Below are 24,907 nucleotides of genomic sequence, written 5' to 3' on the forward strand. Positions count from 1 at the left end.
TTTCCATAAATAAGGGGATAAATATTTTGATTTAAGAATCCCGCACCTTAGAAATAAGTCAGGCAGAGAAAGACAATTATCATATGATGTCACTGATATGTGGAATTTAAGAAACAAGGCAGAGGATCATAGAGGAAGAGAGGAAAAAATGAAACAAGATGGAACCAGAGGAGATAAACCATAGAGACTCTTAATCTTAGGAAACAAACTGAAGGTTGCTGGAGGGGAGAGGGGTGGGGGAATAGGGTGGCTGGGTGATGGTCGTTGGGGATGGTATGTGTTGTGGTAAGCGCTGGGTGTTGCGTAAGACTGATAAAATCACAGACCTGTACCCCTGAAACAAACAATACATTATATGTTAATTAATTTAAAAAAAAAAGAATCCCATGCTTTAAACCTAAGCTCTTACTAGAATGTAAGCCCTATAAAAGCAGGTACTGTGTCTGTATTTTCTTCACCATTGTATCTTTAGCATTTGGAACAATATCTGGCATATACTGCATGCCTAAATATTTGTTGAATGAGTGAATGACTGTCAGTCTCCAGTGAGGTGAGAATATGCTTTTAGCGAATACTCCAGTGGTCTGAGAGAGTGGGGTGGTTGTGGAGAGCCCCGCCTCTAGAATCAGACTGCCTGGACTTGAATAATGGCTCTGTTACTTACTAGCAATATGGTCGTAAGCAGTTTACTTCTCTGTGCCTAAGTTCCCTCATTTGGAAAAAAAGAGGGTGATAGAATCTATTCCTTGGAATTGTTGGGTGTACTAATTGAGTTAATAATGTAAAGTGCTTAGAACAGTGCCTGATATATAATAGCGTTCTGTAAGTTGTAGCTACTGTAAAATTCAAAACACCCCGGATTCTCTGCTGTTTGGGTAATTTATCTGTAGAACACTGTTTGATGGCTAAGGTAGAATAATGGAGACAGTTGTATTAGATGGAGTTAAGGCTTGAGGAAGGTGTTTTTTTTTTTTTTTGATCAGCTTAATGAGGTATAATTTACATATAAATTATCCATTTTATTTTTATTTGTTTTTTACCTGCACCCATTTTTTTTTATTTTTATATTTTTTAAGATTTTACTTATCTATTTGACAGAGAGAAAGAGAGCACAAGCAGGGGGAGCAGCAGGCAGAGGGAGAGGGAGAAGCAGGCTCCCTGCTGAGCACGAAGCCTGATGGGGGGCTCGATCCCAGGACCCTGGGGTCATGACCTGAGCCAAAGGCAGCTGCTTAACCAACTGAGCCACCCAGGCACCCCCCTGCATCCATTTTTTTTTTAAGATTTTATTTATTTATTTGAGAGAGAGAGAGAATGAGAGATAGAAAGCACGAGAGGGAAGAGGGTCAGAGGGAGAAGCAGACTCCCTACTGAGCAGGAAGCCCAATGTGGGACTCGATCCCGGGACTTCAGGATCATGACCTGAGCCGAAGGCAGTCTCTTAACCAACTGAGCCACCCAGGCACCCTCCCCCCCTGCATCCATTTTAAAGTGAAACATGATGAGTATTTATTAGTTTATACTATTTATTATGAAACAATCACTACAACCAAGGTATAGAAAATTTCCATCTCCCTAAAGTTTCCTTATACTCTTTTGCAGTCTCTCCATCCCAGCACCCCCATCAATATATTGCTTTGCATTTTCTAGAGTTCTAGAAATTCATATATTATGTTCTCTTTTGTGTCTAGCTTCTTTCTCTCTGCATAGTTATTTTATTTATTTATTTGACAGAGACAGACACAGCGAGAGAGGGAACACAAGCAGGGGGAGAGGGAGAAGCAGGCTTCCCACGGAGCAGGGAGCCTGATGTGGGGCTCGATCCCAGGACCCTGGAATCATGACCTGAGCCGAAAGCAGACGCTTAATGACTGAGCCACCCACGCGTCCCCTGCCAGTTTTAAAGGAGCTGAATATTCAGCAGGATATCCAGGGAGAGTCCATTAGTTATCTGTTGTTTCATAACAAATTGCCACAAATTTAGCAGCTTAGAACAACACATACTTATGGTGGCACAGTTTCCGTGGGTCAGGAATCTGGGTATAGCTTAGGTGAGTGCTCTGTGTTGGAGTCTCTCAGAGGCAGCAGTCAAGCTGTCAGCCAGGGCTGGAGTCTCATCTGCTTGACTGAAGAAGGAACTGCTTCTGAACTCATTTGGTTATTGGTAGAATTCACTTCCTCAAGGGATGTTGAATTGAGGGCCTTGGTTTCTCACTGGCTATTAGCTGGAGGCTGCTCTCAGTTCCTTGCCATGTGGCTTCTCCAGTGTGGCATGCTGAGAAGGCAGTAATTAGAGTGTTCTAGGGAAATAGAAGTCACCATCTTTTATAACCTAATCATGGAAGTGACATCCCATCATCAACATCTCTTGGTTACAAGCTAGTCACTAGGCTAGCCCACACTTATGGGGAAGAGATTACACAAGGATGTGAATACCAGAAGCCTGGAATAATTGGTGGCCATCTTAGGAATACTTGTCCCAAAGAAGGAATGGCTTAGTGCCAGGCTAGGTCTAGATAGGACTGGGGGGAAAACAGCTTGTGAAATTTTCTTTACCTTCCCTATATCAAACTGTATCTCTTTATTCCTCTGTCTTTCACATCAGCCTCTCCTCACTTCAAGAACAGAGACATTAAGGTCACACTCGCAGTGAGATTTTTATCTTGGGTATTTTTGTTGTTGTTGAGAGATTCAGTTAAGACCTCTTCCTGGGCGCCTGGGTGGCTCAGTTGGTTAAGCGACTGCCTTCGGCTCAGGTCATGATCCTGGAGTCCCAGGATCAAGTCCCGCATCGGGCTCCCTGCTCTGCAGGGAGTCTGCTTCTCCCTCTGACCCTCTTCCCTCTCGTGCTCTCTCTCTCTCATTCTCTCTCTCTCAAATAAATAAATAAAATCTTTAAAAAAAAAAAAAAGACCTCTTCCTGAATCATTTAATGTTTATATATTATTTTTAAAAAACATTTTGTTATGGAAATTGAGACAGATACAAAAGTAGAATACTATCATGAACCTCCATGTACCTTTTACCTACCTTCAACAATTTGGTTTTTTTACCAATCTTTTATGTACAATTTACATGCAATAAAATGCACTCATTGTAAGTGTATAGTTTGTATTTTGTGTATTTTGTCAAATGTATATATCCTACCAATCAAGCTATAGAACATTTCAAAGTTACCTTGTGCCCCTGTTTAATTAATTTCCACCCCAGTCCCAGGCAAGTACCCATCTGGTTTCTATTGCTGTTCATTTTGCCTGTTCTAAAATGTCATAGAAATGTTTTGATTCTTTTGATAATCATGAAGTTTTTGAGATTCATCCACGATGCATATATCAGTAGTTCAGAGTTTTTCTATGGACATTTTGGGCTGGGTAATTTGTTTTTCAGACTGCCATGTGCATTGTAGGATATTAGCAGCATCCCTGACCTCTGTCCAGTAGACGCCAGTAGCACTCCCCTCCCCTCCTTTGATTGTAACAATCAAATATGTCTCCACATCGCCACCTGTCCCCTAGAGGACAAAATCCCCTCCTTTTACTGGTAGATAACCCTAACAGTAGTTGATCCTTTTTATTGTTGGGCAGTATTCCACTGTATGGCTATACTACAATTTATCCATTACTAATTGATGGATATTTGGGCTGTGTGCAGTTTACTTTCAGTTTCAGGCTAATACAGATAAAGTTCTATTAACTTTCATAGGAAGTCTTTGTATAGACATGTTTTTATTTATTTGGGACATTTATCTAGGAGGGAGATTGCTGGGTCCTGTGATAAGTAAATGCCTAACTTTATAAGAAACTGCCAAATTGTACATTTTTACGTTCCCACCAGTGTGAGAGTTCCAGTTGCTCTAAATTCTTGTCAACATTTGATATTATCATTCTTTTAATTTAAGCCATTATTGTAGATGTGTTATTTCTTTGTAGCTTTAATTTGCTTTTTCCTGATGACTGATAATGTTGAGCATCTTTTTACGTGCTTGTTGTCAAGTGTTCAAATCTTTTGCCCATTTTTCATTGCATTATTTGTCTTATTATTGAGTTTCCTTTGTCTTTGCCCGTATGTGTGCATAAATATGCACAATTAAGGGACACCTGGGTGGCTCAGTCGGTTAAGTGTCTGCCTTCGGCTCAGGTCATGATCTCAGGGTCTTGGGATCAAATCCCACATCAGGCTCCTTGCTCAGCAGGGAGCCTGCTTCTCCCTCTGCCTGCCACTCCCCCCTGCTTGTGCGCCCTCTCTCTCTCTCTCTCTCTGACAAATAAGTAAATAAAATCTTTTAAAAAAAATAATAAACATACACAATTAAGAAAAATGAAATAATGAATACAATTTTATATACTTTCATATTTAAAACATGAACATTTCTCATAACGTTAAATATTTTTTTTAAGATTTAAGCAAGCTTGGGGCACCTGGTTGGCTCAGTCAGTTAAGTGTCTGCCTTCAGTTCAGGTCATGACCTCAGGGTCCTGGGATTGAGTCCCACGTCGGGCTCCCTGCTTATCGGGAAGTCTGCTTCTCCCTCTGCCTCTCCTCCTCCCCCGCCCCGCTCATGCACGTTCTCTCTCTCTCTCTCAAATAAATAAATCTTTAAAAAAAAAGATTTAAGCATGCTCCCCACTGAGCAAGGAGCCCGAACAGGACTTGATCCCAGGACCCTGGAATCATGACCTGAGCCGAAGGCAGATGTTTGACTGAGCCACCCAGGCATCCCTCATGACATTAAGTATTTCTGAAAAGATGAATCTTAATGAAGAAGCAATACCTGAGAGAGGGTCTTCACCAGAATCCCACTATGCTGGCACAATTTTCTTGAACTTGTCAGCCTCCAGAGAACTGTGAGAAATAAATTTCTGTTGTTTATAAGCCACCCAGTGTGTGGTATTTAGTTATAGCAGCTCAAACAGGCTAAGACAATTGTGAAATGAGAATTTAACAAATTTTTTTCCAAATATTTACCAGTTTGTCCCAAACTACAAAATTATCCTCCCCCACAAAGAAATGTGACACAAAATTCATTAATGAACAATCAGAACTAGATAAAAAGAAAAGTCACCAACAGCAATCCACAGAGTAGAAGACAATATTTGCAAATCATATATCTGATAGGGGATTTGTATATAAATTATATCAAGAACTCAGTGTAACAAGAGACAAAGAAGGAAAGAAGGACACTACATAATCATAAAGGGAACGATCCAACAAGATTACATCAGTGGATAGATCATCTAAGCAGAAGATCAACAAGGAAACAGTGACTTTGAGTGACACATTGGACCAGATGGATCAAACAGATGCATTCAGAATACTTCATCCTAAAACAGCCAAATACACATTCTTTTCAAGTGTACATGGAACATTATCCAAAAGAGATCACATGTTAGGCCACAAAACAAGTCTCAACAAATTAAAAAATGTTGAAGTCATACAGTGCATCTTTTCTGACCACAATGCTATGCAACTAGAAATCAGTCATAAGAAAAAAATCTAGAAAGAACACAAATACGTGGAGGTTAAATAATATGGTACTGAACGATGAATGGGTCCACCAAGATATCGGAGGAAATAAAAAAATACATGGAGAGAAATGAAAATGAAAATGCCAGAGTCCAAAATCTTTGGGATGCAGCAAAAACTGTTCTAAGAGGGAAGTTTATAACAATGCAGGCCAGCTGCAAGAAGCAAGAAAAATCTGAAATAAGCAACCTAAACCTTACATCTGAAGCAGCTAGAAAAAGAACAAATAAAACTGCAGACCAGTAGAAAAAAGTAAATAATAAAGAATAGAATAGAAATAAATGAAATAGGAACTGAAAAAACAATAAAACATTAATAAACCAGGAGCTGCCTCTTCAAAAAGATCAACAAAATTAATAAACCTTTAGCCAGACTCATCAAAAAAAAGAGAGAGCAAGAACTCAAAATCAGAGATGAAAGAGGAGAAATAACAACTAACACCACAGAAATACAAAGGATTATAAGAGAATACTATGAAAAACTATATGCCAACAGATTGGACATCCTAGAAGAAATGGATAAATTCTTAGAAACATATAACCCCCCAAAACTGAATCAGGAAGAAATAGAAATTTGAACAGAGTGATTACTAGCAATGAAATTAAATCAGTAATTGGAAAACTCCCAACAAACAAAAGTCTAGGACCCAGTGGCTTCACAGGTAAATTCTAAACATTTAAAGAAGAGTTAATACCTATTCTTCTCAAACTATTTGAAAACATGTAAAAGGAAGGAAGACTTCCAGATTCATTCTGTAAGGTCTAAGCAATACCCTCACCCTAAAACCAGATAAAGACACTACAGAAAAAGACAACTACAGGCCAATATCGCTGATGAATATAAATGCAAAGTATTAGCAGGGGTGCCTGAATGGCTCAGTCAGAAGAGCATGTGACTCTTAATCTCGGGGTTGCAAGTTTAAGCCCCACTTCAGGTGTAGAGATTACTTAAAAAAAATTAGCAAAAAAAAATTAACAAACCAAATCCAACAATATATTTAAAAAGTCATTCACCATGATTTAAGTGGGATTTATTCCTGGGATGCAGGAGTGGTTCAGTATTTGCAAATCAGTCAGTGTAATACATCACATCAGCAAGAGAAAGGATAATGATATGATCATTTCAATAGATGCAGAAAAATCATTTGACAAAGTACAACATCCATTCTTGATAAAAACCCCCAACAAAGTAGGATTTATACCTCAACATTATAAAGGCCGTATATGAAAAACCCACAGCTAACTTCATACTCAGTGGTAAAACTGAGAGCTTTTCCCCTAAGATCAGGAACAAGGCAAGGATATCTACTCTCACCACTTTTATTCAACATAGTACTGGAAGTCCTAGCCACAGCATTCAGACAAGAAAAAGAAATAAAAGGCATCTAAATTGGTAAGGAAGAAGTAAAACTTCCACTATTTGCAGATGTCCTGATACTATATATAACCCTGGGGCACCTAGCTGTTCAGTCTGTAGAGCATGGGACTCATGCCCCATAGTGGGCATGGAGCCTACTTAAAAACAAACAAACAAAAACAACCCTAAAGACTCCACCAAAAAATTACTAGAGCTGATAAATGAGTTCAGTAAGGTTGCAGGATACAAAATTAATATACAGAAACCTATTGCATTTTTATACACAAATAATGAAGTAGCAGAAAGAAATTAAGAAAACAATCCCATTTACAGTTGTACCCAAAAAGAATAAAATACCTAGGAATAAACTTAACCAAGGAAGTGAAAGACTTATATTCTGAAAACTAGAAAACACTGATGAAAGAAATTGAAGATGACACAAACAAATGGAAAGATATTCCATGCTCATGGATTGAGACAACTAATATTAAAATGTCCATATTACCCAAAGCAATCTACAGATTTGATGCATCCCTAGCAAAACACCAACATTTTCACAGAACTAGAACAAATAATCCTAAAACTTATATGGAACTACAAAAGACCCTGAATAGCCAAAGCAGTCTTGAAAAAGAAGAACAAAACTTGAGTTACCACAATCTAGATTTCAAGATACGCTATGAAATGGTAGTAATCAAAACAGTGTAGTACTGGCACAAAAGTGACACATAAAATAATAGAACAGAATAGAGAGCCCAGAAATAAACCCACAATTATATGGTCAATCTAAGCAAAGGAGGCAAGAATATGCAATGGGAAAAAGTCTCTTCAACAAATGGTGGTGGGAACACTGGATAGCTATATGCAAAAGAATGAAACTGGACCACTTTCTTTCACTATACACAGAAATAAAATGGATTCAGGACCTAAATGTGAGACCTGAAACTATACAAATCCTAGAAGAGGGTACAGGCAGTAATTTCTCTGACATCAGCTGTGGCAATTTTTTTCTAGATATGTCTCCTGAGGCAAGGGAAACAAAAGCAAAAATAAACTACTAGGACTACATCAAAATAAAAAGCTTCTGCACAGCAAAGGAAACAATTAACAAAACAAAAAGACAGCCACTGAATAGGAGAAGATATTGCAAGCAACATATCTGATAAAAGGTTAGTATCCAAAATATATAAAGAATTAACAAAACAACATAAAAAAACCCCCAAGTAATCGGGCAGAAGACATGAACAGACATTTCTGCAAAGAAGACATCCAGATGGCCAACAGACACATGAAAAGATGCTCAGCATCACTCATCATCAGGGAAATGCAAATCAAAACCACAATGAGATATCACCTCTCACCAGTCAGAATGGCTAAAATAAAAAACACAAGAAATAACAAGTATCAGCAAGGATGTGGAAAAAAAGGAACCCTCGTGCACTGTTGGTGGAAATGCAAACTGGTGCAGCCATCTCAAAATATTAAAAATAGAATTAGCATATGATCCAGTAATTCCACTACTGGGTATTTACCAAAGAATATGAAAACATTAATTCTAAAAGATATGTGCACCCCTATGTTTATTGTAGCATTATTTACAATAGCCAGATTATGGAAGCAGCCCAGGTATCCATCAGTAGATGAATGGATAGGAACACCTGATTTGCACTGCCAGTTAAAGCCTCTGACCCTTGGTTTCGGCTCAGGTGGTGATCTCAGAGTCATGAGATTGAGCCCCGAGTTGGGCTCTGTGCTCCACATAGAGTCTTCTTAAGAATCTCATTCCCTCTCCCTGTTGCCCCTACCCCTGGCGCACACTCTCTCTCTCTCTCAAATAAATCTTTTTATAAAAAAAAATAGATGATGGATAAAGAAGATGTGATCTGTATACACAACAGAATATTGCTCAGCCATAAAAAATGAAATCTTGCTATTTGCAACAATATGGATGGATCTAGAGGGTATAGTGCTAAGTGAAATAAGTCAGAGAAAAACAAATACTATATGATTTCACTCATACGGAATTTAAGAAACAAAACAAATGAACAAAGGAGAAAGACAAAAAAGCAGACTCTTAAATATAGAGAACAAACTGGTAATTACAGGGATGGGAGTGGGGGGGATGGATGGATGAAATAGGTGAAGGGGATTAAGAATACACTTATTTTGGGGTGCCTGGGTGGCTCAGTTGGTTAAGCGACTGCCTTTGGCTCAGGTCATGATCCTGGAGTCCCAGGATCGAGTCCCGCATCGGGCTCCCTGCTCAGCGGGGAGTCTGCTTCTCCCTCTGACCCTCCCCCGTCTCATGCTCTCTCTCTCTCTCTCTCTCATTCTCTCTCTCAAGTAAATGGATAGAATCTTAAAAAAAAAAAGAATACACTTATTTTGATGAGCACTGAGTAATGTGTAGAATTATTGAATCACTGTATTGTACACCTGAAACTAATATAACATTGTATGTTAATTATACTGAAATAAAAATAAAAGAATGATAAAATGTTAAACATATAGGAAAAAATATATATCAAGAACTTGTATAACTCAGTAATAAAGAGTCAAATAACCCAATTTTTAAAAATGGGCGAAGAATTTGAATAGGTATTTCTCCCAAACAAATTCTGTCAGTCATTTGACATGAAAATATGCTCAACACCATTTGGCACTGGGGAAATGTCAATCAAAATCACAGTGAGACACCACTTCATATCCACCAGGATGGCTATAATCAGAAAGGTAATAACAAGGGTTGGTGAGAATGCAGAGAAGTTGGAACCCTTGTACACTGCTAGTGGGAATGTAAAATGGTGTAACTGCTTTGTAAAAAAGTTTGGCAATTCCCCAAAAGGCATAGAACATACGACCCAGCAGTTTTACTCCTAGGTGTAAATATATATATATATACCCAAGAGAAATGAAAGCATCCACACAAAAACTTGTATGCAGGGGCTCCCGGGTGGCTCAATTGTTTAAGCAGCAGCTTTTGGCCGGGTCATGATCCCAGGGTCCTGGGATCAAGCCCCACATCGGGCTCCCTGCTCACTGGGGAGTCTGCTTCTCCCTCTCCCTCTGCCTGCTGGTCCCCCTGCTTGGGCTCTCTCTCTGTCAAGTAAATAAAATCTTAAAAAAACTTGTATACAGATATTCATAGCATTTTCATAATAGTGAAAAGTGGAAGCAACCCAAATGTCTATCAACTGATAAATGAATGAATGAATAAATCTGATATTTTTTGGTAAAGAGTATTGTTTGGTAATTTAAAAAAAATAACTGTTACTTGCTACACCACCTTGCAAATAGTATGCTAAGTGAAAGAAGCTGGTCACAAAAGACCAGTTATTATATGGTTTCTATTATATGAGATATCTAGAATAGACAAATGCACCTCGACCTAGTCTAAAACTCTACCCTTTAATTTAACCCATTAAATTAACAACAGAATTGTTCATAGTACTCAGATGAAGGTGATGACTAGTAATAGTTCATCTTTATTTCATACCTTATAGATCTTCCTTTTCAATAACTATTTTTTTAAAAAATAGCATTTATTCAAGCCATTTATTCAGTAAATAAGCAGCATTGAATAAATAGAAAAATAATATGGAAAGAAAAAAATCAATCACAATACCAAGTAATTGATATAGTTAAATGTCAAGGATAAGGAGCATAGTATTTCATTCCTTAATTAGGGGATTAGGGTAGTGTTAGGGTTATGAGTTAGGGATAGGGTTAGCGTTAGCCCTCATGCAAAATGGCTGTGAGGGAGTAGACATGGTAAGTAGCCAACCTCTGATGACTATGTAACGAGTAGGGCTGGTCTTGCACCTTTATAGACACTTCCTGGATGTTGGGTATTAAAGGCCCAGAATTCACACTCTTCATTTGTGCTCAGAGCTTATCCCATGGAGGCTATAAAGCTGAGTAGGAAAAACACATTTAACCCCGTGGTTAGAAAGGAATTGAAGGGGGGCGCCTGGGTGGCTCAGTTGGTTAGGCGACTGCCTTCGGCTCAGGTCATGATCCTGGAGTCCCGGGATCGAGTCCCACATCGGGCTCCCTGCTCAGCGGGGAGTCTGCTTCTCCCTCTGACCCTCTTCCCTCTCGTGCTCTCTATCTCTCATTCTCTCTCTCTCAAATAAATAAATAAAATCTTTAAAAAAAAAAAAAAAAAAAAGAAAGGAATTGAAGGCTATTAAGTACCTGAACATTTGAAAGACTTTTGAAGTAGAATGGAGGGCAGTAAGAGGTAGCAGAATTCTGTCTGGACAATTATAAGTTTAATGTCTGATACAAAAAAAATAGCATTGGTGCTAATCATATTTATGACAATTTTTTAGACTTAGCCCTATGTTTAACTGATTTCATCCCTTCTCAAGGTCTTTGTTTTTGGTTAATTATTATTCAGATAGTATTTTTATGAAAAGTACTAGATGAAAGTATCTTTATGTTAATTTCACATTGAAAGCTTGGTCAGGGAGAGGGCAGAATTATTAGGTTATATTATTTTCCACCCCTAATTCTTTACTATTTTGGCATTGTCTTCTGGTCTTTTGTACAAAGCAGAAATCTAAGGCCAGCCTGATTTCTGGTTCTCTGTGTATGACTTCTTTTTTTCTTTGTCGGTTGATTGTGGAGCATTTTCTTTATCCTTGAAATCTAAAAGTTTTACCAGAAAAAAATCTAGTTGTCACTATCTTTTCAGTAATTTTGCCTGTTTTTTTTTAATTCAATTAGCCAACATATAGTACATCATTAGTTTCTGATGTAGCATTCAATGGTTCATCAGTTGCCTAAGGTATTTTGTGAGCTTTTTTGAGCTAGAGATGCAGAACATTCTTTGACTCAGGAAAGTATTCATTTCCCTTTTAAAAACCTTTGATTATTGGGGCACCTGGCTGGCTCAGTGGGTAGAGCACGCGACTCTTGATCTCAGGGTTGTGAATTCAGGCCCCACGTTGGGCATGGCGCCTACTTAAAAAAAAAAAACAAAAAACTTTGATTATGGTTTCTGTTCATTTGTTTCAGGGATAACAATTAGTTGAAATTTACTTCTCTTTTCTCTCCTTATCGATCTCTCATTGTTCCCATTACTTTGTCCTTTCCATCTCTATTATGGAAGTTTCTCAAATTTGCAATCCCCATACATCTGATTAAGTATTCTGCTCTTTACACTTCTAGGATTTGAAATCTGAGTTGGCATATTTACTTTTTAAATGATTTTTCCTTTGCTTTTCCCCCCTCTCTTATTTCCACTTTTGTATCTCACCTACTTCTTTTCATTTCTGTCTATGGACTTTGATCTTTCATGTCAATGTTTTATCAGATTTGTTGAGAATAATGTAGTTGATGTCTAAAATTTAACCTGTTCCTCCTTACATATTCACTTTCTGAATTACAAATGCAGAGTTTCTCTTATGTTGTAGAATGTCACCTCCCCTCAGTTATTCTTCCTTGAAAAAAGAGAGGGGTATATAGGTCTAGCACCTACCAAATAAACAGGATTAGATAGGTACCTCACTGCCTACTTGTTGGTATTATAAATCATCCTTTCAGATGTTAAGCTCAAGGACTAATTGGTGCACATAGTTTTGGAATACTTTTTGTGTCTAACAGTCATTTTTGTGCCTCCTACTTGATTGAGGGGACAGGGCCAAGGGGGGACAGGGGGATCGCTTTCTGTGGCCTGGGTAATTTGACTTTGGAAAAGAGAATTTGTTTTTGATAATTTGAAGCCTAAGCTACAAATACCTGTGGTTCCTAAACGTAAGGCTCCTAGGACTTTTGCTTGCCCAAGTCTTCCTGCGTCTGTCTTCAGATTCCAGGATGCGTGTACTACTTTTGTGTATTATAGAACCTGAAGTAGAGAGGGGAGGCCATGTGCATGTAATAGTGCTGACTGTTCTAAGTGGGTCTGTCATAGTAGGGTGGTACATATCACCTCTGCCATTGCTGGCTCTGGAGAGAGCGGTTTTATTTTTTTTAAAAAATTTTTAAGATATTTATTTATTTGAGAGTAAGAGAGAGTGAGCACAGGGGGCGGGGAGGGACAGAGGGAGAGAATCCAAGCAGACTCTTTGCTGAGTGCAGAGCAGACTCGGTACTCAGTCTCATGAACCTGAGGATCAGGACCTGAGCCAAAACCAAGAATCAGATGCTCAGCTGACTGTGCCACCCAGGTGCCTCTGGAGAAAGCTGTTTTAGAGCAGGTAGTTGGAGGAGGCGGAGCCACATGTGGGGGTTAGAAATCTGTTACCTTCCTGCCTAGCTCTTTTGTTGTATTTCAAGCCCCATTCCTGCCTTGGGTCAACTGGGTCAACAGTTCTTTGAGCTGTGCGGTCCTAATTTCCAGGGTTGTTAATAACTTTGACTCTCATTGTTTCCTTAAGTATAGCAATGAAAATACCAATGAAAAATTAGGGTGGAGGCAATGATAGAGATGAACCAGGTATTGTTAGGTAGCCTCCATTCTAACTTCCAGCTTGGATTTACTTTTTGAAAGGAGGAGGTTGAGAGAATAGTATGGAAAGCAGCCACTCGTGGAAGAAGAGTTAGAGATCTTGCACCAAATGATTTCCAGTTCCTCAGGGAAGTATGATTAACATTGAAGTCAAATAGACAAGGATTAAAGTAATCATAGTGTCCCTAGATCTGGAAAATGTTAGGCCATCATTTTCTAAATGACAACATGGAAGCTAAGAAGGGTTTAAGGAACTCCAAGGACATAGAAAAAAACCAAGATGGAATACAGGGTGGTATAGTTCACTTTTAGATTCATTTAGCCATATTTTATTTGATTTTCTGACATACGATTTCGTCTGTATTAAAAAACAAATTTAAGAAACAGTCAAATTTTATAATAAGCAAAAGAAGAAAAAGCTTTCTCCATCACTTTCTTGGAGCAAATTCGTAAGCCACATTCCCCACCTGACTCAGTTTCCTCATATAAGGTAAATTAAATAATGTATGAAAGGTGTGGTTCTAAACTTTCGCCTCATATTAGAATCACCTGGCTAGTGTTTAAATGCCCAAAGCTCAGGCCACAGTGCAGACCTAGTATGGCTCGAGCATTATTTTTTAAAGTTCCCCAAATAATTACAATGTGTAGCCAAAGTTGAGAGCTACTGAAGTTCTTTCAAGGTATTTGAAAGATCATTTGATCTCAGATATTCTGACTTCAGTCATTTTCGAGTAATTGGGGCAGTTCTAATTAGTGAGTATTGGCCTGAAATAAAGTAGATCACTTGGTTCTGATATTTCTGCCAGTTGTGCACTATGAGTAGGGTAGAGTCACCCTAATAAGAAGAGAGTTTGGTATATGGTGGAAGAAACATTGAACTTGAGATTGAAAGACCAGACCTCGCGGGGCTGGATCCCAGGACCTGGGATCATGACCTGAGCCAAAGTCAGATGCTTAACCAACTGAGCCACGCAGGCAGCTCCCAGGATTTATTTATGCCCACCTCCCCCCCAGTTCCTTAATACGAAAAATTTCAAACATACAGAAAATTTGAAAGAATAATACAGTGATGATAGTTTGCTATGTTTGCATCATGTCTGTTTAGCTACCTATCTTTGCTGAATATTTTGAAAATTAGTTTCTACATAATCACAAATAACATTACCAACCCAGCTGAGCCACCCAGGCGCCCCACACCCAAGAATGTTTTTAAAAATGCCCTAATATCTTCTTTTACTTCACATTCAGTTTTTCCCACTGTCTAAAAAACATTTTATGGCTGTTTTCTTCAAAGCAGGTCTAAGTAACATTCATGCATTGCATTTGGTGGTTCTATCTCTGAAGTCTTTTAATTGAGAACTGTATCTTCCCCCTCTCTCTTCCTTTACGATTTTGGATTTTGAAGAGACCAGATCAGTTTTGTTGTAGCAAGTCCCACATTCTAGATCTGATTGGTTCTTCATGTAATGGAATTTGTTCTTGTTGCTCTTTCTCCTGAATTTCCTATAAAGGAAGAATTAGGTTTAAAGATGTGTTTAGACCTAGGTTAAGCATTTTGGGTAATAATACATTGTAGATGATGACTGGTACTTCAGGCATAAATAAAAGGTCTCACTCTAATTGTTACTGAATTGATCACCAGGTTAAGCTGGTGACTGTCATATCTTTCCATTGTAAAGGTACTTGATTTCCCTTTGCAATTAGGAAGTAATCTGTGGAATAATCCTTTAGCACCATGGGACTCTTCTGTTTCAGTTTTCACCAGATGATTTTTAGCACCCCTTGATCATCTTTGCCTGAATCACTTATTTCATTGGAGGTTGCACATGGTGATTTTAAAAATTCTTTCCTTCTGCATTTATTAACTAGCATTCTAATGTAAAGGAGAGCTTTCCCTCTCCACCAGGGATGAACCCTTCTTAAAAGAAGTAAATTGCTTGCTTCATTCTTTTTCTTTATCAGTCTTCAGAGTAAGGAGTTGATGTCATAGTTACCCCTAATGGTGACTTCTTGAGCAATTTTTTTTTTTACTCTCTGAGCTATTACTGTGTATTTATGGATTCTTATTTATTCATGATATTATAATGAATTTTAGTCATTATTCTTTCCAATACTTAAATTGTCTCAGATTTGCTGGTAGAAACCCCTTAAAACTGGCTCCTAGGTCTTTGTGACATGCTCCCCATTGGTCTGAGTGCTTCCTTGCCTTCTGATACAACATGATTTTTAAAAATTCACCTTGAAGATACAATTTTTATTTTTTTATATTTTTTTCTAGCTTATTTTTTTAAAGATTTTATTCATTTGTCAGAGAGAGAGAGAGAGAGAGAGAGCACAAGCAGCGGGGGAGGGGTAGAGGGAGAAACAGGCTCCCCACTGAGCAAGGAGCCCGATGTGGGACTCAATCCCAGGACCCTGGGATCATGACCTGAGCCGAAGGCAGATGCTTAACTGACTGAGCCACCCAGGCATCCCTAGAGTTTTTTGTTTTAAAACTAACATATAAAAAATATTTTTCTCCTCTTTTCTCGCCAAAAGTAGAGTACTATAGTCAATGTTTTACTCCTTGTTTTTTCTTCTCTCAACAATATATCTTGGAGATCATTCTGTATCAGTGCATAGAGAGCATTCTTATTCTTGCTGCATTTCCTTTTTATTACATGTACTATAATTTAATCAGATGGACATTTGGGTAATTTCCTATCTTACTATTGCAAACAGTGCTTTAGTGAATAACCTTGTAATATATGTCATCTAGTGTGGGAACAGGTGTACCCTGTAGGATCAGATCACTAACCAGAAGTGAGATTGTTGGGTTAATGGTATATATAATTATAATTTTGATAGAGAATACCTAATTGCTGATGTTAGACTACCACTAGCAATGAATGAGAGTGTCTGTTTTCCCATAACCTTGCCAAAAGAGTGCATTATTAAATTTTTGGATTTTTTGCTAATCTGATGAGTGAAAAATTTTTTTCTTATGTATGAAGTTGAATATTTTTTCATATGTTTAAAGTTCATTTGTATTTCCTTTTCTGTGAATTTTTATCATATTCTGTGTCCATTTTTGGACACAATACTTTGTCCAAATTACTTTTCTTTTTATTTTATATATCTATATATGCACACACACATATATGCACACACAAAAACACCTGTGTTTTTTCCTATAGTATGTTTATGTATGGGAGGTTTGCTCTTTCATCAATGATATGATTGCCAATATTTTTTCTTACTTTGTCATTTGTTGTTTGTTTTGGGGGGTTTTGTTTTGCTTTACTTATGGTGTTTTTTGCTTTGCAGAATTCTTTGATTTCTATTCAAATTTATCAGTTTTTTAAATGGCTTTGGATTTTGAGTCATAGTTAGAAATCCTTACCAACTCCAAGGTTATAAAGATTTCTTCTGTATTTTCTTCTAATACTTGTATGGTTTCATTTGTTACATTGAAGTTTTGTGTTCATTTGGAGTTCTCTTGATATGAGGTATAGCTCTAATTTTATTTTTTCCCTAGATGGCTACCTACTCCCATTTAGTGAAAAATCAATTTTTTTCTACCTTTATGAGATACTAAAATTCCGTATGCACTTTGTTTAGTTTGGGGGATTTTAGTCTTCCATTAGTTTCCCATTCTTTTATATGCCAGTACTACACAGTTTTAATTATTGGGGCATTATGTTTTGATATCTGGTAGGACTTATTCCTTTCACTACTTTTATTTTCAGAGGTTTTTTTTTTTTTTTTTACTCTTCTTGTTTCCATATGAACTTTAAAATCAGCTTGTCCATTTTAAAAAATAACAGCATTTTTTATTGGGATTATGAAATTCTAAATTAGGGAGAATTGCTGTTTAGGAGTCTTTTTATCTAAGAATTTGGTATATCACTCCATTTGTTCAAGTCTTTTTTATATTTGGATCCTTCATTAGTGTTTTAAAAATTTCATCTTGTAGTTCTGCATTTTCTTTTTAGTTTATTCCTAAATATTTTATCTTTTTGTTGCTGTTATAAATTAGATTTTTCCCCACCTACTGGTGATCAATTGCATATGTTATAAAAACTATTGTTTTCTGTGTATTTTGTACCATGCCTAAAGTATTACTGAATTTTCTTATTTTTCTTGGTTAATTTTCTAAGATGTTCAAGAATACAAATACAAATATTACCTATTAATAGTGATAGTTTTACACTCTTCTTCCCAATTTTTTACTATTATTAGTCTTGTTTTCATTTCACTGACTTTATACCTTTGGCACAGTGTTTAATAATACATAATGGATATCTGTCTTCTTCCCAACTTTTCCCCATTGAGCAAGCTGCTGACTTTAGGGCTAAAAAATATATTTTGCATGTTAAGGAAGTCCTTGTATAGTCCTATTTGATTTTTTTAAAAAGATTTATTTGTTTATTTTAGAGAGGGTGTGAGAGAGCCTGCATATGAGCTGGGGGAAGGGGCAGAGAGAGAGGGAGAAAGAATCCTCTAGCAGACTCCCTTCTGAGCATGGACCCAGACACAGGGCTCAGTCCCAGGACCCTGAGATCATGACCTGAGCCGAAATCAAGAGTTGGCCGCCCAACCAACTGAGCCACCCAGGTGCCCCATTTGATTTTTTTTTTTTAATCAAGAAGTGTTGAATTCTGTCAAATGACTTTTAATATCTGTGGAGATGATCATATGCCTTTTTCTCTTAGTTTCCTCATAGTGATCCTTCCTTGCATTCCTAGACCAAACACCACTTAATTATGATGCATTATTCTTCTTCTAATGTACTGTTGTAGTCTATTTAAAGTTTGATTTAGAATCTTGCATCAACATAAGAGAGATTGATCTATAGCTTTCTGCATGCAGTTTGTATCAGTTTTTTGTTTTTTAAAGATTTTATTTATTTGAGAGAGAGAGGGTGCATGAGCAGGAAGGAGAGGGAGAAGCAGGCTCCCTGTGAGCAGGGAACCTGACGTGGGGCTCAATCCCCGGACCCTGGGATCACAACCTGAGCCAAAGGCAGACACTTAACCAACTGAGCCACCCAGGCGCCCCTGTATCAGCTTTTGATACTTATCTTATATTTGCTTCATAAAAATATTTAGGAAGTTTTCTTTCTTTTTATATGTTCTGGAATAGTTTCAGATCACTAGACTTACCTGCTCTTTAAAGAGTTAATGTTTCAATTAAATATGTGTGGTGCTTTTGGGGGGCATTATCATATTTACATAGATAAATGTGAGCAAAAGCTTGAAGAAAATAGTCTCTATGGTCCTTTTAATTTCCTTTGTTTCTGTGGCTACTTTCTTCTTTCTTTTTTTTTTTTAAGATTTTATTTATTTATTTGACAGAGAGAAACAGCGAGAGAGGGAACACAAGCAGGGGGAGTGGGAGAGGGAGAAGCAGGCTTCCCCGCTGAGCAGAGAGCCCGATGATGTGAGGCTCAATCACAGGACCCCGGGATTATGACCTGAGCTGAAGGCAGATGCCTAACGACTGAGCCACCCAGGCGCCCCTACTTATTTCTTATCTTACATATTTGGACTTGTCCCTTTTTACTTACTAGATTAGCTAGTGGTTTAACTATTTTATTATTTTCCCCCAATGTACCAATTTTTCAATTTATTTATTCTGCTGTTTTTCTATTTTCTAATTTCTACTTTTATCTGTGTTAATTCCTTCATTTTGATTTCTTTCAGTTCACCTTACTGGTTTTTCCCTGACTTTCTGAGTCAGATGTAGAGTCAGATTTCTTTCTTTCTTGTTTTTTCTTCCTTTTCCCTGATGTAGGTATTTATGGCTGTGAATTTTCTTCTTTACTGGTTCAGCTATATTCTTTAGGTTCTAATATATGTAATATTTTCCTTATTTTGGCATTTTCTAGAAATTTTGCAATATTGATTTCATTTTTAAACAAAGTCCAAGGGTTTTGTTGTTGTTTTAAGGTTTGAAAAGGCCTTCGTTTCTTGATTTTATTTTAAGTGTATAATTTCATTAAGTGCATTTTCATCACAATATTATCCCACTGTTACTTTTTGGATTTATCAAGGTTTTTTTTTAAATTCTAGTATAGTTAACATACAGTGTTATATTTGTTTCGGTGTACAGTGTAATGGTTCAGCAATTCCATATATTACTCAGTGCTCATCAAAATAAGTGTACTCTTAATCCCCTTCACTATAGAGATTTTCTTTATGGCCTTTCTTAAGGTCAGTTTTTGTTAATGTTCCATGGAGACTTAAAAAGATGGCTTTTTCTTAAAATAAAAATTAAGGCATAGTTTTTTCTCTGATTAATACCTAGTACATATATCCATCTAAAATTTTGAGATTATAAAATCAATAGTTGGCGATAATGAAAAACCATAACAGCCAAGTTGAAGATGTTGTAGACTGATATTATCTTAAGTGAGAATTTTTTCTGAAGCATGAGAAAATTAGGCACTTTCCATGCAAAATTTCTACGTGTACCATAAAGAATACTTAGAAAAACTGAAAATTTGAAAAGTAAAATGTATAGATATTATATATAAAATCAGAAAGAAACCTAAATCTATACTTCATGCTTAAAGTTTAAAATGAATTTTGAAATTATGTTAGAACAAGTGGGTCTTATTTTTTTTTTAAGATTTTATTTATTTATTTGAGAAAGAGAGAATGAGAGACAGCATGAGAGGGATGAGGGTCAGAGGGAGAAGCAGACTCCCTGCTGAGCAGGGAGCCCAATGCGGGACTCAATCCTGGGACTCCAGGATCATGACCTGAGCCGAAGGCAGTCACTTAACCAACTGAGCCACCCAGGCGCCCAGAACAAGTGGGTCTTACTAAATACAAAGTATTTTGGTTTTGGCTCCAAGTATCTGCAAAACAGTGTGGCATGATGCTATCAATTTATTTTAATTTGACCCCAATAAAAATGGAGGTAAAGTGAGGAGGGCTCTAAGGCTTAGGGTCCCAGTTTCATAATTCTTAAGCTGGTATATGTCCCTGAGTTTTGCTTCCATACTCTTTGAAATGCTTGTTGAATAGTGGTTTAATCTCAAAAAAAAGATATATTTTGTAGACTTAATGAAAACTCTGTCTCAATAGCCTCTGAAGATGTCTAAGTTGACTTGATAACTTGTGATATTTGCTTTGACTTCTGTTAAAAGATGTCACTTTTGTAGTTTCTAATTTCTATATAATGCTGAAACTTTATTTTCTCTCTTTCATTCTTTTTTAGAATTTTTATTGGCTGCTGCCTTGAAATACCAGCCCTAAAAATGCCAACTTGTTTGGACTTAGAAGATGACCTGGATAAATGATAAAAATTAAAGACATTTTGGTGAGTGGTATCTTACATGAAAGAGTGGTTAAGGCTCAGCTTAATTCCACACAACAGAATGACTCTACCAAAGTTACACAGCAAATAAAAAAGTCTTTCCTTCATCGTCTGGCATTTTATCAAAGAGGAAATGGTCCTTCAGCCAGTTAGTGGGAGGCATCAGCATGTTTAATGAAGCCCAAAATTCACTTAAGTTTGAATGCCTTCTGTTCCTCTGGGGTGGAGACCTTGATCTCTTTTTCTTTCTCTTAGCCCACAGACCTCTCAGGAGGCACATTGTAATTTTTTTTTTTAAGATTTCTTTATTTATTTGAGAGAGCGAGAGAGAGAAAGAGAGCGCACGAGTGGGCGGGGCAGAGGGAGAGGGAGAGAGACTCTCAAGCAGACTTCACACTGAGCAAGGAGCCTGATACAGGGCTCAATTTCATGACCCTGAGATCATGACCTGAGGCAAAATCAAGAGTCAGACACAACTGACGGAGCCACCCAGGCATCCTGGCACATCATAACATTTTTTTTTTAAAGATTTTTTTTATTTATCTGACAGAGAGAGAGACAAGAGAGGGAACACAGGCAGGGGGAGTGGGAGAGGGAGAAGCAGGCTTCCCACTGAGCAGGGAGCCCAGTGTGGGACTCATCCCAGGACCCTGGGACCATGACCCGAGCCAAAAGCAGATGCTTAACTACTGAGCCACCCAGGCCCCGCATCATAACATTTAAATGCATTTTAAATACCTAGTTTCCTCCAGTGTTATACCAAACCCAGCATAGTTCACCCAGACCTAGCGTTGGACTAGTCAATTAGGTGAGTCATAGAAATTGAAAACTGATGGCTGAGCCTTATGCCTCTATAGCATGTTTCATTTAGCCTGCAGAATATTTTCCAAAAATTTAAAACTATTTTAAAACCTGGAGATTTCGCTGAATATATGGATTTTAGTCTTTTCTTAAAATTCAGAACATCTACTAGTGCTGGGCCTGCACAATCCTTCCCATCCTTCCAAAAAGAAAGTAATAAGCTGAAGCAGAGTAGTGGCTACTTAATATAGGTGGGTGTGTGAGTTTTCTGTTGCCCAAATCATTCATACAGTATGTGCAAATGCATTTAATATCCAGTGTTCTTCTCTTATTTTTTTCTGCCTGACCCCTGTATGTGAGTTTGTGATTTCTGATGTAGATCGTAGGGTCTTGTCTTTTGTTCACATGGCAGCCAGGTTGATAATCTGAATGGCCTGTGACAGTCTTTTCTCATCATTCAGCTACCTGCACCAGTCCTTTCTCTTCAGATTTAAATGTAAATCTGGTGCATATTAGCTGGTTATACGTATAATATATATGATATATAAATTTATATACTTAACAAGTAATATAAATTTAAACATTTACAAATATATATGTTTAAATATATTTATTTATTTTTAATCCTGTGATTTGGAAGATGTTCATAAGTAAGCTTCTAAGCCTTCCTGATGTCTGATGGAGTTTTACCTTGGAGCAGTACTATGTTGCTGGTATGCTTGCTTTTCTCTTTTCTTTCTTTCTTTTTTTTTTAATTTTTATTATGAACAGTTTCAAACATTTTAGAAAATTATACTACAAACGAAAATATAATGAACACCTATATACCCATCACCTATGTTTAACCTTTATTAACCTTTTGCCACATTTGCTTAATCTATTTTTCCCTCAATTTTATTTTTTTAAAGATTTTACTTACTTGAGAGAGAAAGTAAGAGAGTGAGAGAGCAGGAAAAGGAGCAGAGGGAGAGGGACAAGCAGACTCCCTGCTGAGCACAGAGCCTGACATGGGGCTCAATCCCAGACCCTGAGATCATGATCTGAGCCAAAGTCAGACACGTAACCAATGGAGCCACCCAAGACCCCTCCCTCAATTTTAAAGTAAATTATAAGCATCATGACATTTTACCCGAGTGCTTCAATATGCATCTCTTAAACAGTAAGAATATTGTCCATAACACCATTATTATCACACCTAACAAAACTAGCAGTAATTCCCCAGGGTACCTGGGTGGCTCCGTAAGTTAAGTGTCTGAGTCTTGATTTCAGCTCAGATCATGATCTCAGGTTGTGAGATCAAGCCCTGCGTCAGGCTCTGTGCTCAGCAGAGAGTCTGCTTGAGGTTCTTTCTCTCTCCCTTTCCTTTTGCCTTTCCCCCTGCTCTCTCTCTCTCAATAAAATAAATGAATGAATAAATCTTTTTTAAAAATTAGCAGTAATTCCCTAATTCTCCTAAAAATGTGCTTTACATCTTTTTTTTCAAACCAAGACAATAAAGGACCATACACTGCATTTGATTTTTAAGTCTTTTAAATCTCTTTTAACATAGAATAGTTTCACCCACCTTTTTCTTTCATGACCACTGACTTAACTGAAGAGGCCAAGCCAGTTATGCACTAGAAATCTACCCTCTAGATTTGTCTGAATATTTCCTCATTGTGTTATTTAAGTTATTCCTCTATCTCCTGTACAAAGACTTGTTAGATTCAGTTTAAACATTTTTGGCAGGAATGTTTCATAGGTAATACTGTGCAGTTTGGTCATTGTGTTTGGGTGATGACAGCCAGAGCCTCCCACTGTGAAGTTAGGTTTCCGTTTGCCAAACAGCAAATCTCTGGCCTGATACTTTAACATCATGTGAATGAATATCCAGTTAGTTCTCTGTCAATTTTTCACATGTTGTTTTGTTCTTATTAATGATCCTTTTCTGAATTACTTTATTAGGATCACAAAATTGGGATTTTTCTAATGATACTTTTTACATTTAAGTTGGCATTCTTCTATAAAAAAAGAGCTTTCCTTTATCCACTGGAGCTGTTTGGCTATCCTGAAATATTACCCTGAAATGATTTAGTTTGGAAATCTACTTCATTCTGCCTTGGAAAGATAGAATAAAAAATATGCTTGCTTTTTAAATTTCTCCTGGATATCACATTTATTCTTAGGTTCTTTATAAAAGATTAAAAGAACTCCAATTAGAAGTGAAACCAGTAGATAATCTGGAAATTTATTATGTGGTGAGTGAGCAAATTCACTGGTGGTTAATCTTAACAAACCCAAAGAGGTAGCACATGGCTCTCTTATAAGTGAGCAAATGAGTTTCAAGCTAGTCAGCTATAATCTGTTGTCTGTCTCCAAGAGCAGGGCCCTGAACTGCATTTCACTTGAAGGTTGGTTAATTATTTTGATTATAAATCTTTTGTTAAAGACTAGATTTTAAGTGGACAGTATGTCAATGAATATGTAGTCTGGAAGAAGCTTCTTTAAAAAGTTTTTGGAGGGGAGGCCAGCAATTTTTTTCACACTGACTTTTCTTTGTTTTTTTGTTTTTGTGTTTTTTTAAGATTTTATTTATTTATTTGACAGAGAGAGACATAGCGAGAGCAGGAACACAAGCAGGGGGAGTGGGAGAGGGAGAAGCAGGCTTCCTGTGGAGCAGGGAGCCCAATGTGGGGCTCAATCCCAGGATCCTGGGATCATGACCTGAGCCGAAGGCAGACGCTTAACGACTGAGCCACCCAGGCGCCCCGTTTCTTTGTTTTTTAAGCATCTGTGTTGTGCCCATAGTGCCTTTAAACTGTTAAGTTTCTGAATTTGGATTAGCTGATTTGTTGTGTCTGCCACTAAATGGTTTTCCAAATCCAGATTTGCCAGACTTCATGGCATGACCAGTGACCTCTTTGGAAGACTATCAAAATCCATGGGTTTTAGTTGGTCTCCTTCTTTCCAGTTAAAGATTCTTTTGGAAACATATCTTAAATTTGAAATCCTCTTCTTGTAGTCATTCCAACTGTGGAATAGCTACTGTATGGCTCCAGTATTTCAGACAGTCTCAGCAGTCTGTTTCCTCATGAGCAGCAGCTTCTAAGCCCTAAAATCTTTTTTATTCTTGTTTATTTACCTCGAAAGTTCTTTAAAATCTGTAAAGTACAGATGGCAGTTGACTAAAGGCATTGGTATTTATAAGGGATTTTCTGAATGCTATTGTTTCTTAACCACCCAAATCACACTATTCCTTTGTAATAGTCACAGTACTAGAAAAGGGTATAATTGCAAAACTGTAAGGTGCTCTGCTCAGATGTAAAAGGGTTTGGCTTTTTTTTTTTCATATTTACTTAAAACAGGAGTTTTCCCCTAAGATTTTAGCTTAAATTGGTTTTGGGAAAGTGTTTGCTCCTAAGAAGTTTAAGTGACTATTTAAAAAAGAAAAAGAAGAAAGTTAAACAGTTTTTAAAAGTTGATACATTT

The 24,907-nt window shown here is 37.3% G+C and overlaps 1 protein-coding gene across 13 annotated transcripts in view; it reads left to right on the forward strand.

The window, feature by feature from the left end:
- Positions 1-24,907, forward strand: part of NCOA6 (nuclear receptor coactivator 6) — a 104,216-nt gene that overhangs the window by 17,864 nt on the left and 61,445 nt on the right. For 10 of the 13 annotated variants that reach the window (XM_025876415.2, XM_073880525.1, XM_025876424.2 and 7 more), the window contains one exon: positions 20,540-20,641. The gene's annotated coding sequence lies outside the window, so the exon portion shown is untranslated. Of the gene's footprint in view, positions 1-20,539; positions 20,642-22,079; positions 22,153-24,907 lie in introns of all 13 variants that reach the window. The other 3 variants (XM_073880521.1, XM_025876420.2, XM_073880523.1) reach the window with 1 other exon arrangement.

The sequence above is a fragment of the Callorhinus ursinus genome, unplaced genomic scaffold (genome assembly GCF_003265705.2).
Source record: "Callorhinus ursinus isolate GAN/ISIS: 27379988/994484 unplaced genomic scaffold, GSC_fseal_2.0 scaffold38, whole genome shotgun sequence".
Lineage (NCBI taxonomy): Eukaryota > Metazoa > Chordata > Mammalia > Carnivora > Otariidae > Callorhinus > Callorhinus ursinus.